A 17,759-nucleotide genomic window follows, 5' to 3' on the forward strand; every position below is an offset into this window, starting at 1 on the left:
TTCTCGGCCACTGTTTTGTTTATGTTAATGGTGATATTTTTATTTTATTTTATTTTATTGGTGGCTTCCCTGTTGGGTTAAAGTGAGAGCATTTCGTAGATTTGTTTGTCTGCTTTTGATCTGGGAAAGGGAGCGTCTAACTCACCTACAAGCTGCTCTCAGACATCTGTCTTCACATAGACTGAAGTACTTTCCCAATGCGCTCGCTTAGCCCCAGAGTTAGCTTAGGCCAAGTTCCAGGGCTACTCGTGAAAAGTCAGTACTAACTGTGCTCCAGAATTGCTTAAGACAGAACTTTAAAGGACAGAGGACAGAGCTTTGCAAGTGAATTCAAGTGTACTGCTACATCAGGCTCAGCCACAGGTGTTTGGAGCATCCCAGTGTACCACAGCTGCTCTGGAGCTGTGTGCTGATCAGTGGCATGAAGTGGCCATTGAGGCAGTGACCGGCAAGAAAACTCATTTGTTTTATGGATTCTGCCATTATGGCCATTCTGCCAGTATCTGGCTGCATGTGGTCATTCATACAGGAGTCGCACGTAGCAGCCTGGTCCTGCCCAGCTAGCTACCCAGCGTGTCCACAAACCATTCTGTTAACTATCAACTTATCATGAGTCACAGATCACATCCATCTGGTACAGCTGATCAGTTTAAATGATCAATACATACAGTTACACATTTATCTTGTAGGAATCCAGGAAAGCTAGCTAGTGGGTAGTGAATGCCTAGTGCTGCCGCAGAGCCGACAGTGACAGAGAAATGTCTGATCAGTGAGAAAGAAGCAGAGGGAACTGTAAACAAAAAACATTTTATCAAAAAGTTAAACCAATAGTACACGCGAATACATAAATAATTTGTGTGCAAGTTATACGTTTTACTTATGAGATTTTTTATTTGGCTTTACTGAGTTTTCTATACCTCTATGCACGGTGCTGTCCGTGGTGCTGAACACAGTCTCTGAGGAGCGGGTCACGTGCAGCAGCAGCTCGACCGTTTATTCTGGTCTGTTGTACAAAGCTGTGAGCATTACTTTCCTCCTTTCAAGTCATAAATACAAACTCAGGATCATTTACTGTACAAATTGCCAACAAGGTATGATAAATTAAAAATGCACTAGGTGGGTTAATGATGCTCACAGGTCAAAGTGGAAATTAAGGTAACTGAGTAATAGCCTTCATAACTATCTTAGTTCATTATTTGACTTGTCAAGAATGTTCTGCTGTATTTCTAAGTTAGGCACAAGGAAATGAGCTGGTGATTCACTGTCTGGATTTAGCCACACACACAAGAGGCTGAATCTCTCCCATGTTAAAAATGTGATGTCCTGGCAGCTCAAATTGGTGTCGCTTTGGGTGAGAAGACGGCGAAGAGGTCACATCGGGGGCACTGTGTAACACTTAGTTTAGCAGAAGTAAACTCAGCGTGACACCGTGCTGTCACTGATATCCCGGTGTTTGGACATTTGGCTTGTAAGCTGACACCCCCCCCCCCCCCACCACCACCACCACCACAGGCGAAATTAATTTAATTTTTAGATCTTCCATTGTCCAGTGGCTTTTTTCTTTTCTGTTTCAGTTTGTTCTATCTGTGAAATTTAATCATCATGTTATTGTTTTTTTTTCCCCCATCTGTCAGCTCTACAAACAAATACTCCACGGATGGCAGGTTCAGACTGGAATAATGAGGAGCAGCGAAATACTAAAACATGATGTGTGTCAGGCATCTGCCCTCATGGTGTCTGTATATTCCACCACACAGTGAAAGCCTTGTTTGTAGAAACCACACCCTGTTCTACTGAACCTTGGCTTCCTTCTGAGTCAGACAAGTATAATATGGACCACTGTAGAGCCAAACCTCTCATCTGTTACAGACTTTACATGGCTAATAGCTAAATTTTGGGGGAAGCAACAGCATGTTCAGATTAAGAATACTTCTGTTATCTTCAGTTTTTAAAGTTGCAGTAAGCGTAAGCTGAATGTCTGAATACAGAGGTGCTCTAATGACTTCCTAAGAGAACGGTTTGCATCTGGCAGCAGGCTGTCTATGAGTATGCTGCTGCCATACAAGACAGCACAGACACCCACAATATGATCTACCAAGAAAAAAAAACAAACAGTAGAGAACAGGTTTGAAATGTAAGCAGTTAGCTGGTAATTAAAAGCAAATCCTTGTGGTGAAATGCTGGCATTTAGTGTTAAGGCGGTTGTTCTTAATTACGCATGGCCGGGTAAAAATGTGCCCTCTGCAGCACTTGACTTTGCAGGCCTGTGGAAAGTTACAGAATCAGATGGGGAAACTTCCCCTTCATGGTCGGTTCTAATCCTTTCCCACCAAATAGCCCCCTTGTCACACAGGAGCACGGTAATTACCTGTGAAAACTGTACAGCGACATTTACTCTGACAACATCTTTTCCACATACCGTCCTAATTGGGTTGAATTAAGACACTTGGGTTCTACTGTGAATACCATCCCCATTTAATCATCTCAGTGGGACTGGGCAGTTGGTATTTAGTTGGAGTTTTAGGTCAACTTGGTGGCTGCCCTCTGGGGAGAGGTCCAGGAAAATGAAGTGCAAATGGGGTTAGAAGGTCAACACAGAAAATCTGTGTTATGTGTAAATCAGAGGAAAGGTGCAATGAGAATGCTGTTTTACGGCTATTATCTCGTGTATTTGATATGCTATGGACTTGGTAAAGGATTAATGGAGTAATAACATCCAGTAATAACCAGCGTGATTATTACGTGAAGGGGGTTTGTTCGCCTCCAAGGCTGAATGTTCACACACCAGTTGCCAGTCAAATAAATTTGGCTTATTCTAACCAGAATGAAAGTGTCACATGTCCAAATGCCATGTGCACACACAAGTACTGATAAAATAAACTAACTTACTGCTGGTCAGTCAATTTTGTCAGTGAAGTTTGTTATGTTTCTGCATTTATTACCCTGTTTTTTGTGATTATGTAGTCTCCTGTTCTTTCCTGCAGCCAAATCTGCAATTACAGATAAAGATTTGAACCTAAAATTAAGTTAGCGCACAGCCATGGATCCAGCAGCCGATTAAACTTAATTAACCCCTCCCAAAAGACCAAGGGCAATGTGGCTCATTGTTTCTCTGTTGGGGATATCACACATCATGTCACAGCAAGTGTCACGGCAGAACTATGAGGAACATTTTTATCCTTTTGTGCCCTTTCAGACTTTATCTACATTAAAACAAGACCAAGAGTCTACAGCCATGCTAGCTGCTCTGTGAGGCTTGTAGCTAAATACTGATGTCAGTGTGCTCTCAGTGACAACACTACCATGATGATGTTAAGCAGGTATAATTTGTCATAAATCAAAAATGGACAGGCTGAGAGAGCTAGATGAAAAGTCAGGGGATTACAATTCAGTCTGAGGGGAACATCATTTTCTATACCAAATTTCATAGCACTGCATCCAGGAATTTAAATAATTCATGAAAAATTATTTGAAAAAATACACATAGAAAGGCAGGAGCAAGACAAAGGTTGAAAAGAGACAAATCAAAGACAGGTTTTCAAATGGATAGAAAAAATAGTGTAGGTGAGGTTACAATAAAAATTCATAAATAAAATAAAATTTTAAGCTTATAGTGTTTGTAAGGACAATTAGCTCACTAATCATAAATGTCAACCAAAGATGGTGATCGCCTTATCATCTAGGAAACATCCGTATCTGTTTAAGACATGGCACTGGATAAGTGAAAACTTCCTCCTTGTGGTGCCAGAGGAAAAGTCAGGGGATAATCTTAAATCAGTAGGACTCTTCCTCTGGCGACTGTTGTGTGTCTGTACTAAATTTCATTGGAAGCCATCCAACAGTTGTTGGGATATTTCAGTCTAGAACAAAGTGGTGGACTTATCCATTGCTGCAGCTTATAGCTTATTTCAAAGATTTGTTGTGTCAGGACAGAAGATAAAGTTTTATCTTTTCATGCCCTTTATCAGACTTCAGCATCTAAAAAGTTGCTCACAGTATTTACTGTGCAAGTGGCTATACCCCTATACCTCCACCGAGAGAATTTACAGGACATCTTTCTGATTGCCATACACAACAAAAGGACACCATTCTACGATATGTTCAAAGAGTTTGTCCCCAAGCAGTCTCAACAGGGAAATGGATATATTTATCTCCTATCCAATCCCAATCCAAAATATAAATCAACAGTGCCCATATCAAGTAGAACTCCACAGAATATCCATTAACAAAATGCTGTTAACATTAGTTAGTCCTGAATGTCAGTATTCAGCAACTGCACATGAACTTCAGACCAGCAGGGGGTCAGTGCTTTACTGCACAGTACGTTTGGAATAATAACCAGCTTTTCTAGAGACTGAATATACAGCACAGTCCTTTTCAGTTACTAACTGTAAAGCATGTAGTCATCTGCATATAACATTCCTAAGTGAACAGGAGTGGAATGTGGCTGTTACTTAAGTAACAATAAAACCTGTAACTGATTTTAATGCTGGTCATAGGTAACTTGAGTTCATGGCTGGATTGACAGGATTAAGTATTTAGAGATATTGAGGTTACTTAAGGTAATGTTTGTTTTCTTGTTTTTGATGGTTATAAAGTGTTGTGGAAATGGACTCTTCAGTTTGGTTTCATATCTTTGTACGTTCATATAAATCTTTGTCTTTTCTCTTCCTCTCACTGCTTCACTATCAGGCCTGCAATCAGTATATTTGATTTGTTTATTCTGCCTCACAGAAAGATTATGGAGGCCTTGGTGCTTTGTTTTTGTTGTCCAAGGGTTCACAATTTAAGATAAAAGCATCACCAGTTATCACTAAATATATACATATGTTTATATATATTTTTTTACCTTTATATATAAACCTGTAGCTGCTTATAATGTTGTGACTGATCAGTGTAGAGTAGATCTTTGATCTTTTCATGCCCAACCACTGCCATATTGTCAGAGACAGAAAACACGCTGAGCAGAGCAGAGTCAAAGAGAGGAAATGGGCAGAGAACAAAACAAGTACCTGGGAGAGCAGGCACAGGGAGAGGAACAAAAGGTCGACAAACATGAGGGGGTTTACTGCTGTGTCAAAGAGTGTGCTACAGCGGGTACACAAATATTTTTGTTACACAGTATTTTTCTCCAGTGAGAGTGTGTTGTAAACCCCCATCACACTGCCTCTCACATTACCTTTCCTCCACTCTCGCCCTCTTACTCCCTATATCCTCCCTCTATCCTCCCCCTCGTTCATCTCTCTCCTCCTCCATCACCGTTGCCCTCCCCTTTGACATTGACCTTGGGAGAGTGGCCACTGCTGCTCTGCAACTTAATATGCCTGTGGCTTTAAGGAAAGCTCAGATGAGGTACGGTGCCATGGATCATATAGATTTATTGCCCACAGGTCTCATACGTGGGTCCACTACAGCCCTTAGTTTATCTGGACACGCGTGTCACTCGAGCCCCATGCTTTAAAGGCTTGACACACAGCCTATCATGACATGATACAGGTGAGGGGAATATATCCTGGATGATGGGTGGGGAAGGATGGCAAGGAAAAGCTGTCTGAGAACACATGGTGAGAGGCTGGTGAGAGACAATTCATGATGCAGCACAGCATCTTGTGACAGAGTGACAGAGTGAAACATGTCAAATCAGGCGCGTGTCCCTGCATGTATGTCCCCAGTTCCAGGTTCAGAACATTCAACTGTTCTGATATAGACAAAGGAAAATATGCATTTAAAGCAACACTGAGGAGTTTTTTTGACCAATAGCTTCACAGTAGAGCAATGCTTTAGTAGTGGTGTGTGAAAGTACATTCTTGTCATTGGAAAAAGTAGATTGACAAAGAAAACCTCCATCTGCTAAGGATGGAGAGAAATGCCATCAGATGTCAACAATGCAGGTAAACATTGCAAACAGTGACTTTGTTATATGAAGCAGGTAATGCATTAAACATGCTGGTAAGCCTTTAACATCATTGTGCAATAACTCAATTATTAGTGTGCAATATTTGTGTACTATAGTCACTCAACTCAACAATCTCCATCTCATATTTATTTATGTATGTATGTATATTTTATTTTTTACAGCAGCTATTTTCTATTTTCTTAGTTTAGTCTCTTAGTTATTCTACTGTTGGAATAGTGTTTATTTAATCTTGTTCTGGACATATTGGTCTCTTACTTATATCTTACTTTAACTTACTGTACTGTACCCCTGCTGTTGCTAAATGCAATTTCCCCACTGAGGGGCTAATAAAGGATTCTCTTATCTTATCTCTTATCTTATCTTAAACCTGTAATAACCGATGGTTTTTGGCCACTTTAAGTTGATGTGACAAATTTGTTAGCAAACAGTTGCTCATTTCCATTTTATCTCTCACACATACAGAGCAACACGATCATTAATTTGGAGTTTTGTTTGTGTCCATTTCATGAGCATAAGGCCAATATTCACCCTCCTTTTAGCTCTGTTTTTGGTCTGCACCATCCCCTGACAGAAACCTCTGGCTCCCCCTAGAGCTGAGAATTGCAGAGTCTGCTGATAATTTGTGTGTGGTTTTCTCACCTTCATCCCTTTAATATTATGTATGTAGTAATCATTTGATCCTTTGTTATTAAAAAAAAATATTGATCAGTGCAGCTCTAAGGATACACACAATTGTTTCTTTACAAGGAAACTTGCAACGTTACTTTACCTTGGATCTCTGCAGGTCAATTGATATTTCTTCAATAGCAATTAATACCCTCTCCTTCATTACAACCTCACGTGGCTCAAGATGACAAGGAAGCCAAGGACATATAGAACCGCCACTTAATTCTTCATAGATTCATAGATTTTTCAATAGAGTTGCTCAGCCCACACCACAGGGCGTAAGTAGAGGCACAAGGGAGCATGGGACAAATAAGTATGGGAAAATAGAAGTGACAGAGAATGTTGACCCTTTCCTCCTGCCGTTAAAATGCTTCTCACTCCCTGTTGTGAAAGCTGTCCAGGCATCGTCACACCTGCTAGAGGCGCAAAACCCCTGAGGTGCAGCCTACAGGCCGATATTCAGACAGTGCAAACAAGTGGCTTTGACTGTGTATACTCTGAGTGAAAACAACCCAAATTTTATATCAACATTTCCTGCAAAACCCATTATCCGTTGTAGAAATATGTGGGAGGTATAGTGGTATCTCTTTCTGGATGTTAAAGTGAACATGGTTGAAATGTGAACTGCTCCGACTGCTTGGCTCCACAGTCTTATGACTTATTTTTGTCTGTTTGAAGATGATGCAATCCAAAAAGATTGTGACAACGCAGGAAACTGCTGCACTACGTTGCTGTTGTCCAAAACCTGTAAAACCACATTCCGATCAGTGATCTCACAGTATCTGTGTCCGCCAACTGTGCGAGGGCAAAACTCATGCTGTGGTGCCACTGATTGAGGTGGGGCCAACAACAGGCTTTAAAGTGTCAGCCTAAAGAGATTGCTGCCACATTACCTTTCATAGAGTTCAGTGTTTTCGACCCTTTGACCGGCTGCTCGGTTTTGTTTTTTATTGTTTTTCTTAAAGTGAATGTTTTATATGTACAGGTGGTTTATTATCATCAATGCCCAGATCACATAAGACTGACTGGAGTCTTGATTAAATTAGCTGGATGTCTTTTTGTTTTTCTGGTCTTAATAGGTCTCAATGGGTGGAAGTAAAGTGTCACATCAGCATGTTTCCTCCCCACAAAGTTTGTCCTTTCTCCAATTTAGTATACAGATGACTGCAGCAGTCAGCATGAGAGCAGGCTTCAGGAATAGTGGAGCAGCATCAGGGGAAAAATGGATCAGATTCTCTCCAGTTATTAATACCATGCTATATTTGTTGATGACACTCTATACAATCACATCAGTTACAGACGCATCAAGGATTGGACTGTTGCAGATGGCTCTACAGTTAAATTTGCAGAAAAGACTCTGCTCTTTAAGGAGCCTGCAAAGAATTTACACAGGAAAAACGATCCTGTCAGGATCAATAATCAGCTGTGACGTGACAGAATCGGAGACGACCGTAAACACACTGAAACATTAGATCTATGCAAGTCAATAATAAGAAAGCTTCAAACACGTAATGCAGAGTTTGGGGTGATAAAAGGACCTGTGTCAGTCTGAAAGGCTGAAAGAGTAATTGCAGGCCCCCGATAGCCGAATGGTTAAAGCGCACAACACGTATGGTTTGATTTCGGCCAGGGACTTCTGTTACATAACGTTCAGCTTTCACTCCTCAAATTAAAAAGGGAAGGTCCATGAATTGACCCTTTGCGGAGTCAGTCTTTGTTTCAGTAGATTTAAAACCACTGCTGGAAACATGGACTGTCCTAACATTAAGGTAGGAGGAAAACAGTAAAGGACAGGACCTGTTACACAAACTGAATATTGAATATAAGTGGGCTTAATTTCATTTCCCAACAAGCTCTTTCACTTTTTTTCAGCTTGACTGAAAGGAAAGGGGCGAGCAGCATGCGAATTAATATAAAAACACAAGACACTGACAGTTATTCTCACCATTGTTTCTACAGATGAAAGGACACAAACACAAAGGTCGGCGCTTTACAGATAAACATACACCTGTAATTCAGTTTAGCAGGTTAATTAGCCAGATCATTAAAGGTACACTGATGAGGAGCCATATTATCAGCTGTAAAGAGCATCCATCCAGTGCTGGAACAAAAGTGTTGGTTTGAACATTGTTTGTGAAGCGACACATTATTGATCGTTCTTTTATGTTTGTCTCTCTTCACAAAGAGGTTGGGGGCTGGAGCGTCTGGAAAAAAGGAACCTTAAAGTGGTTTGGAGTCATTGTCTTGCTAAAAGACATTTGCTATATTTATCACTGCTCTGTTATGTCTTAGCAGGTGGAGGTATCACAGGGACATGCTCAGGAGACCACACCTTTCCTTATATTATAGAACATAAGTCCAGTGGAAGCTCAGGTGTCTTTAAGGACATTCTTAAAGGAAATAATTGATCATTATTATTTAAGCTACTTAAGAAATTCAGATTCAGTCCACTTTCATGCATTATGTGGAAGAGTGTCTTGAGCTTTTCATCACACACTTTGCTTTTCATCAGTCAAAGCAAGTTTGAAGATATAAAAGAAAAAGTGCACAGTTTATTTTTCTTTCACCTCCAGAAATCTGTGCTTTTAGGTGTCTTAATTATAGCCTTGTCACCTTTTACCCCAGGAACCAGCATATTATGTTTTCTGTTAGTCCACTAATCATTAAAACCTTTTTAGAGATCACCCTTATGGCGTGTCTCATAAATCTTTGTCATCTGAACCCTTTTCAGGTCAGCATCATCCCAATGAAGAAAAGGCTATTCATTGTACAGTCTGAGAGGAACTGGGGGCTGAAAGCCCTGAGCACTGAGAAGTGCCTCTTTGGGTGGTAATTGCAGGGAAACCTCTTTTCATGCTACATCAAAAAACATATATATTTTTCAAGAGCTGCCATCACATTACAATACGGCGCCGTGTCCAAACCAAACACTTCTTTATCTGTGTAACTGCTAGTTAGATGTTGGCAAAATTTGGGGCTTCAGCGGGGGTCACATTTTGTTCCAAAGACATATTTAGACTGCTGCAGCAGCACCTTTTTATTACAGCACTTTTTGGCATCAGGAGTTTTCACAGAAACACTGGCAAACCGTGGTAGATGCAACATCTATCTATAGTACACTGTAGATATTCCAGTCCAAGTCAGAATCATCCTATAACACGAAGAGCCCTTAATGGTGTGCTGTGGGATAATTGCAGTGCAATTTATAGCCAGAGAATAACGACAAAAACTTTAAGTGTTACACAACACCATGAGAACACTACAGAAAAAGTGAGTGAAAAACATCCTCTTTTCTTCTCACCCTAATTATAACCTGCTGTTTTCTGGACAGTAGTTGAGCAGAAGTTTCGGATGGTCTTGTCTTTGTCTGAAGTGTGAACAAAAGAACAGCTTTGTGGTGTTTTATAGGCACTAAGATGTGATACGGCATTACCAGCAATTTATTTTGTAATCATTTAAATGCTGTTTGAATAACTATCCAACAACTATAGTTTTGCTAAAAAGGACTGAAAGTTTAAGAAGCTTCTTAAAAAAGTGTTTAGTGTAGAGACAAAGGTCGAGATCATAAGTCAAGACAATGATTCACCTGTTGCTTGAGGTGTCAGTGTCAATACTATGGCCTTGCATTAAAGTGAGACTGTGTAACTTTAGTAACTATAAGTGACAATAGGGTAATGGCTAAACTATTGTATTTTAGCATAATGCGAAATGAGGTCCAAAGTAGGGCTGCCCCTTAGATGATAATGATTCCAATTATAATTTGAGAAGGCCGTGAGTCAAATTTAGGATCTGTCCTGTCTCATGATTTTGTGCTGCCTGTCTTTCCTGTGCTGAAGGTTTCTCTCCTGCATCTTGCTGCACTCTGCCTGGACATCTTCACCTTTTTCTGCACTCCCTCCTGGCTGAAGAACTGTTAGGATTATTCCTTTGAACTGACAGTAAACATATCAAATGTGCCGTAAAGAGGAAAGATATCAAAAAAAAAAAAACATTTTATAATAATCTTCAAAATATTTACCATTAACTGACAATGAAATACTCCAAAGACAATGCAGAATCCTCTAGATTCCTGCCTCAGTATGTCTCAGACCTTTCAAACTGACTGCTGATCTTGAGCAGAGAATCCTGCACTTTGATTTGCAGAAAGGAGAAGATATTAATATGATAACTAAAAGGCAGAACAGAATTTAAACAACTGGGTATTATTTTACATAACTAACCATGAATATGTAAATGTAATATCCATAGTAATGACCTCAGTCTTCTCTGTGAAAGCTGTCCTCACAAAATGAGTTATAAAGTTGCTCTATAAGACACCCCAATTCCTCATCGTCACGCATGTTGACCAACATGATTAGAAGGACAACTTATTCCAATCTGAGATGATAAATCACAGTGTAATTTGCTCGTTTACTTGTTATGTACTTGTTAAGACACTTGTCTGTAACTACTTAGTCATCTGTCAAGGATCCAAGGAAAAAAATGCTGCTCTCTATTCTGCTGTGCAAGGGCTGGTCGTCAACTGTCTCTTTGGGGATGTAAAAAAAAAACATATTGTTGGCAGTGATAGCATCAATAATTCTACACTGGAGGTCCAGAGTCTTTCTCTGCAGCAACCAACCAACCTTTCTATAGACTGTGATTTGACTGTGATAAGACTGTGATTTGACTGTGATAAGACTGTGATTTGGCTGTGATAAGACTGTGATTTGGCTGTGATAAGACTGTGATTTGGTGATAAGCAGGTTGTGGTCTGTGTGTGAAGCCATACCATAGCCAGGTCAGAGTCATGATCCTCTCATCCAATCAGGTTTCAGTAAAGTCTAGAATAAATGCTTTGTTGTATCCCCGAAGGAAGCACGTGTTTGACCGAAGCTCATCTGTCTTTTTCCTGAAAGATTAAAGAGAATCAGGAGGGATTCCTCAGTCTCACTCTTATTCCAACTCTTTTCTTCTGCCTTAATTTAATCAGACGTGAATCCAGTGCCATTCTTCCTCCACCTATGAGCTCTTAAACTGTTAATTAACTCAGCGGGAAGGAATTTGATGATTGATCTGCCCATTGCAGTAGCAACAGTCTGTATTGGGTTCTTTGGCCACACTGGGGTAGTAAAACAAAGCATGCAGGAACTAGAACAAAAGCCACTAATTTTCATAGATTTCTTGTTGCCTACAATTCTTTCAAAATCTGAAACAACACCTCCATCAAAGCTTTGTTTTAATTGTTCATTTCATGCATTGTCATCATAAAATGTTGAATGTGCATATCATTATCCAACAGTGTGTCATTTTGAGTTCATGGGAAGCAGGCTCATGCTGTCTCAATATCATTCAGACTCGTACTAACTTTATTTGAAAGAATCATATTGTTTGAAACTGACTGGCATTTTAATCTAGAATCTAAGAGCTGCAGCTCCCGTCAGCAACACACAACTCATACTTTTATGTGAAAGTGCCCCAATATGAAATAAAGCAGCACTTTGAGTATTATTGAGATTATTAAAATATGAGATGTTTAACAGGATGTTATGGACGAGGTTAAAAATATAAATGTGGCCTTTAAATATTCCCTGCTGAGTGTTAGCTGTTGAAGGAAGGTGTGTGGCGTGTGAATTGCAGATGTGAGCTATAGAAAATGACCGTGGTGATCACCTGACCCATTATAACGATATCCTCTAGAAAGTGTAACACAGTGTTCCAGTCTGAAAAAGCTGATAACTGAATGTAGGACACACAAAAAAAAAAAAAAAAAAACGCTGCTGTGCCAATTTCTCACTCGCCTCACTGAAGACTAATGATGGAAGAACTTGATTTATTACATCTGTCATCATCTTATAGGTTATTACATTATCAGTCCATCTGATTTAACTTCATTCATTGCGATGACACAGGTGTATGAAGTGACAATTCCTGTTAATGTAATCCAACAATTCAGGTGTCATCACATTTTGATAGTTACAGATGGATGGCAAGTTAAAGGAAAAACCAGTGAGTGTCTTAGTTGAGTGTCGGGCCAACACGTACCAGCAGAACAGCTTCAGTGCACCTTGGCAACAAGTCTCTGGACTCTACCTGAGGGATGAACACCATTCTTCCAAAAGCTATTCCCTCATCTGGTGTTTTGATGGTGGTGATGGAAAGCACTGTCTAACACATCCTTCCAAAATCTCCCACAGGTGTTCAATTGAGTTACGATCTGGTGCCTGTGAAGGTCATAGCATGTGACTGAAATCATTTTCATACTCATCAAACCTGTCAGTGACCCCTCCTGTCCCATGGATGGAGGTGTTGTCCTGGAACAGACCACTCCCATCATGTTGGAAATGTTTCATCACAGGTTAAAGGTGATCACTAGAATAACTTAGAATAGCCCATGGATCCCCTCACTGTGGGGGTCAGGCATTCAGGCCACACCTGAACTCGCCCACTGGTGGAGAATATGGTGAAGGATGACTCATCTGACCATAGCACTGTGTTCCTCACCTCTCACCTCAAGTTCTGACCACGTGTACTGACAGGGAGGTGGTGGTTAGGAAAGTAGATGGCAGTGGACAAATAATACAAAAGAACAAACAACGGAGTACTCGCCTGGCCTCTCTGATAGTGTAAAAATACCTTGCAAATAAAAATTAATCAATAAATCAATCTATTAATAAATAAAAATATGATGTTGTGCCACATGCTGGCTCCTGCCCCCAGTGTCCTAAGTTTATAAACTGGACGAGTGAGCATTTAATGAAAAGCAGTCAGCGGTGACATAAACATTACAGTTTGCTTTTTCACAATAAAGCAGAGTAAGCTCATTAATTACAGAAGCGATTTAAAGACATAAAGATCGGAGAGGTGATTTATCATCTTACTGAGTGCTGGAACACTCTACGATAATATTGCTTTGTCATTTGCTTTTATTGCTTCAGGACAAAAGGTCTTGGTGATACTGGTTGCTCCCTGGTGGCTTTGTCCATTGTTGAGTGGTGAAAAATATCAGATAAAGGAATGCAATTAAAGCAGGTGGAGGAGGAAGACAGGCTACAGTGTGCGAGATTTCACACATCCAGCAATATATAAAGTTAACAGGCAGCTGACACAGAAAAGTTAAAACCAGTGTAATATGACCACAGGACGGGCTTTTTGTCTCCATCAATAACCTGGCAGCAGGATGGTCTTTATTCCTGTGCTAAGTCAGCAGCAGGACTGCATGAAACAATCATACTTTCAATTTAAATGAAGTGTTACTTTTGTGCAAGCAGTGAATCGATCGATCTCAATGTCTCATCATGGATGTGTGTGTGTGTGTGTGTGTGTGTGTGTGTGTGTGTGTGTGTGTGTGTGTGTGTGTGTGTGTGTGTGTGTGTGTGTGGGATGTCTGTCAGGAGCACATGTTACAGTTACACCCTCACAGGAGCCGTGTCCCTCCTGAAGCATCATCTTTTCATTTGACAGTCATTACTCTCTGTCACTGGCAATATGAGAAGCAGAGCGAGTGGAAAAAATAAACATGCATCGAAGCCTCTCTCTCTCTCTCTCTCTCTCTCTCTCTCTCTCTCTCTCTCTCTCTCTCTCTCTCTCTCTCAGTTTGTGCCCGCAAACACAACAGATCAGCTGCAGTTTTCAAAGTGACAAGCTGAGGAAGCAGAAATCTGCATGTATCAGTGTGATGCAATTATTCATCATTTTACCTGAGGGAGCTCCTTTGCCATTTAATAAACACAACAGTTATTGGGGAGTGGGAAATTACAGACATGGCTGCTCTGTTATTTGGCAGTGAAGGAATGAAGCGATTTATCCTGAGAGGTGTGAATCCAACTGGGTGTTGAGATTAACCGTCAGGTGATAAGATAACAGAGTAGTATGCACAGCTTTGTTGGTAAAGACCAGAAACAAAGTCTGTCAAAGCGGCTGTTTTAATGAACCAAAGCGCAGTGAGCAGCTCTGTGCACAGTGTGCCCTTCATGAAAAGTCCCTGAAACCAGGAGACAAATTTACTATTTAAAATGTGAACATGAATGTCTTCTTTTCTCAAAAGCACCTTCATACAAAATTCATCCTCTTGACATTGATTTGGCAGGATTAATTTGCTCTCTCTCAGATGGTTTTAGTTTTCTGGCTTGGTGCCACATAAGTCGCTTTGTTACTGTTTTGAGAACAGCTCTTTAATTTTTGAACTTTTTGTCCTTATCAATTAATTTGAAAGTAGACTAACAGGAAGTGTGAAAAGGAAGAAGTGAGGCTGACATGTGACAAAGGTCAACAGCCAGACTGGAAGCAGGATGTCACAGCTACATGTTCTGTCGCCGCCGTGCCGCTTGGGTACCGAACTGACTGATTCCCCAAAGGATTCAACGATTGGCCAATCATAGCTTAGCAACTGTAACTATGCACTGCAAGCCCGTTAAGCTTTTGGGTTTCTCAACATGTTGAAGTGACAAGGCTCTTATAAGAGCAATACTTGGCATGAAGGGCTGCAAATGTCAGAATCTCCAGAGATTTATCTTACAGCAGTAACCAAACCTGACGTTATTTATGACATTACTTATTTCGGTTGCTGAATTCAGTTTGTGGCTTTACATTAGCATGATTTGATTTTGATTTTTTTTTTTTTTAAAAAAAGCTCTGTACACAATAGTGTGTTCTTTCTATAGCATTTACCCACTGAGTAGAAGCTGGTCCTGGGTGTTATCATATCAAAGTGTAGGGTAACATTAGTGGTTCCATACTGCTCTTTAGTGGATATGTGGAGCTCTCCACTCTAGCAACCTGAGCCACAGTCATTATGTCGAGATCGTGTTACGTTCTCCAAACACGTTACACCTCATTCTCAAAACCTTTTGTCTTGTGATGTTAAAAAGTTTGAAAAGACAAACAAAGCACATCATAAATCATGAATCTAACCTCTGTCTTGCTTGTCCAAGGCTAAGAAGCCAATCAGGATAAAATCTTGAAATAAAGAAGACCATAGGCTGAATGAAGGCTGATGGAGGTCTGTGTACCAAAACATTGTTAATATATTTTTCCAACTGCAACAGTCTTGAAATGCCTAAAACTAAAAGTTTAACACATTACTGTGCAATCATTCAGTCTTTGACTACAGGTACACACATCCCCTACCAGACACTCACAACAAACGCCGATAGTACAAAAAGTTATATGTGTGGTGTCCCTGAGAGCTCAGCACGCTGCAACTTTAGAAAACAACTACAGAAAATTCAGATGGACAACACACACGCAAATTAAGAAAGAGTTTTTGTCCCAGTTTTTTGCCAAGTGAAGATGACGTCCGAAGATGTTTTCTTTGTTTGCTTCTGTTTTGTCCATTTATGTGTGTTTTCTTAAGTTGCGGTGCATTAAGATCCCAGGACCACTGGGTGAGCACAACACATTTTTACATCTGGGAGCTGCTTAGTAAACCACTGTTTTCAACCGCTGGTCGGCAAGCATATAAACTGGCGATGCTGGTGGTCAAGACCCTCTGTGACCACCACCTCACTTTCCGTGACCAGACTTTCCGAGTCAGTCGGGGAATTTTCCTACAGTCTACATTGTCTGCACTGCATTTTAAATAGCTTTCGGAGATAGGAACAAATGAATATAAAATAGAATAGAGACCAATCCATCTTCCACCCCTTGCCACATCAATAATTAAAGAGGCAGATCATGACACATTTATTGACTGAAATACCTCCAGTATAATTTCTGCACCAGTACAGTATGTGCGTTCGTTGCCAGCGGTACAGAAACCTTAACACCAAAAGCTGCTTCAACTTGATTATCGATCACCATGTCTGTTTTGATGGAAAACAAAAGTTGTTTAATGACAAACATTTTTTCTTATTTGGTAGTTGTACACAGACTGTGAGAGCTTCCCGCTTTAGACGTCATTTGTTCTTCTTTGACTTCCTCTTCTCAATTCTCCTGTCCCATTTTGTCCTTCTCCTGTTCCTTTTTTCTGCTACGCTTCCTCCTCTTTTCCCATCTGGGTCTCAGCATTCAATTATCGCCATCTCTCCCTTCTTCTCCTGCTCCCCCTCTTCTTTTGTTATCCCTTTGCCTTTCCTCCTTTTGCTTTTCAGTTTCCACATTCCTCTGGTACTTCATCTCTCTGTACAGAGGCTGTACGCCTCTTTCCACACATCAGCCTCCTGTTCCTTCTCCCTTTACTCCTGATTCTCATCTATCTCCTTCCCTCCTCCTTGTTCATCTTGCCTTTTCCTTGGACCCAGTCAGCTCTGCGGAGTAATTTAGCAGCTCGTGAGTCCTGAGCCAAATCTGTCACTATAGACATACCAGCAGCAACACGAGTGATTTCCCACCGGGACCGCAGACACTTCTAATCACATCCTCAGGGACACAAGGAGACAGAGGGACAGGGTGAAGAATAACAGACAGGTGGTGAAAAAGAGGAAGAAGAAGCCCATTAGGTAAACAGGCGGGGACAGAACCCCTAATAGAGTTAGATATCATTCCTGTGAATTAAGTAGGTGCCGTAGTCGGTCAAGCAGGAGGTACGATAACCTCACAGGTGGGACTTCCATAGTGTTGACGTTTGATTGGTTGAACGGGGGTTTTCAGGTTTTATTCACTGCTAATTTTAGCATCATCACACGCACACAATATATGTAACAGCTGCATGTGGGGGTCATATTTAACAAATGTGATCAAACTTGGTTTAAAACTAGGACAATCTCACAATCTGGGAGAATACCACATCACACCACAGTATGCAGGGAGGACCACTACTTATACTGCATTCAGTATATACCTGAACTGAAGGCAGAGGAGGAAGCCTCAGTGTCACTCTGGCAAATTCACACTAATTAGTAGATTCTCTAGCTTGTGGGTTGTCGAGCAGAAAACCGGACAGGCTCCATCAGCCTGTACGATGGCACACAAGCACGAGAAGTTAAATGTGCGTTCTCATATGTATTCACATTAACATAAATATAAGCTGGAAAATGTGCGCGTTTACATGCACGTGTGTGTGTGTGTGTGTGCCCCTCATGTGTCGACTTCCTTTGATTGAAGGGAAAGGCGACCTCCCCTGTCAACTTGCATGCGGCGTTTAGAAAAAGACTTATGTCCACATTACTCCCCCACAGATTCCTCCCTGATTAAGAGATGGTGGATGGCAAGATGGACAGAGAGGTGACAGAACGGACCCCGCGTTCATTATGTATCT

Source organism: Toxotes jaculatrix, chromosome 14 (genome assembly GCF_017976425.1).
Source record: "Toxotes jaculatrix isolate fToxJac2 chromosome 14, fToxJac2.pri, whole genome shotgun sequence".
Lineage (NCBI taxonomy): Eukaryota > Metazoa > Chordata > Actinopteri > Toxotidae > Toxotes > Toxotes jaculatrix.